The following is a 1383-nucleotide window of genomic DNA, read 5'->3' on the forward strand; positions in this document are numbered from 1 at the left end:
CAAGATTCTCAACATTGCCAGAGAACTAGAAGACAAGAAATACCACATTCTCTTTTGACCTCCTGCTTATCATTGGAAGAAGATATGCACCAAGAATCGAGTTGAGTAAGAGATGTCATACAGACAGTCCTGATTATCAGTTTAGCCTGAGTAGATCTTTATTATTTATTTTATTTGTTTTTACTTATGATTTTGGTTTGTTAAAAGGACTTATTTGACTACTGTCACTAACACTACATACTAAGATGTATGTTGAATAGTGCTAGGGTTGTTATGGGTCCTCTTCATTTCTATGTATGAAAAGAAGGCCCAGTGATTTCTTTTTAAGCTGTCAGGAATGCACCAGGGCTTCTCAAAAATGTCATCACCCTGCTGCCTACATACCCTGGAGACTTTAACACTGCAGGGAGGAGAAAGTAATAGAATATTGCATTAATTTTTCTTGCTGTTATTCAACCATGAGGAAGTCTGAAACACCTGAAAAGATATGACTGGTCCCAGTTGGATAATACTGTAGTTTTACTAGTAAGAGCTAAGGCAAGGAACCAAAAAAGACATGAGATTTCTCAAATCAGAAGCATCTAAAATTGAAATTAGAGAGGAGACAAAAAGCAGGCTAGGAGCCAGAAGCTCAAACAGAACTGCTAACAGATCTGGTACAATCGCATTCTATCTGTTATATATTATATAGCCTTTATTTAATCTCAACAGTCTTTCAATGGTAAAACAATCATGTTGAAAAATAATTAGTGAAATATCATAAAACCTTGCTTCATTTAAACCTCCTTTTAAGGTTTTTTCAGTCTTGTGTGAAGGCAAATATGCATTTATTTACCTCAAACTGCAGGAGCTGGCTTGCAATAAGAGAGACTTGAATGAGAAGAAGTGATTGATGAAGGAAAAAGGTCAGTTTCTTTATAAGGATTATCAACAGAGAGAAGCAAGTACAAAGAAAATTAAGCTTATGTCACATAGCAAATAAAACTTCAAAGTGAACATTTTAATATAAGGCTAGCAAAAAAAAAAAAAGAGGGTATATTAACATTTATTTAACTTTATCTTCTGTGTTATTATTTTTAAGGCACAGCAGTACTTCAGAATTGTGTTTGAGGTACTGGCCTACAACATTTGACCACACTTACAGTACGAGTGTAAAATCAATTTTCTGCACTCCCATTTATCTTGGTACTGATTTTAGCTGGCTCTCTAGCAGAATGACTCTACTGGAGAGGTTATTTTACTTCAGAGTGGCATTTCAGAAGCCTTAAATGGTCTGAAGAGATGGCATGTGACCTTTAGGAATATTTTTAACTCTGCTTTCCTCTGAAGAAGAATTATTTAACCCTGTGTGGTTATATGAACATAAGTCCCTCACTGAGCTCT

General features: G+C 35.1%; 1 long non-coding RNA gene across 1 annotated transcript; it reads left to right on the top strand.

Annotated features, from left to right (window-relative positions):
* Positions 1–1167, top strand: LOC138105656 (uncharacterized). Its single transcript, XR_011148599.1, has 3 exons — positions 1–105; positions 848–905; positions 1082–1167. It is a non-coding gene; the product is annotated as an uncharacterized lncRNA (long non-coding RNA).
* The last annotated feature ends 216 nt before the right edge of the window (positions 1168–1383 follow it).

This window comes from Aphelocoma coerulescens, chromosome 2, assembly GCF_041296385.1.
Source record: "Aphelocoma coerulescens isolate FSJ_1873_10779 chromosome 2, UR_Acoe_1.0, whole genome shotgun sequence".
Lineage (NCBI taxonomy): Eukaryota > Metazoa > Chordata > Aves > Passeriformes > Corvidae > Aphelocoma > Aphelocoma coerulescens.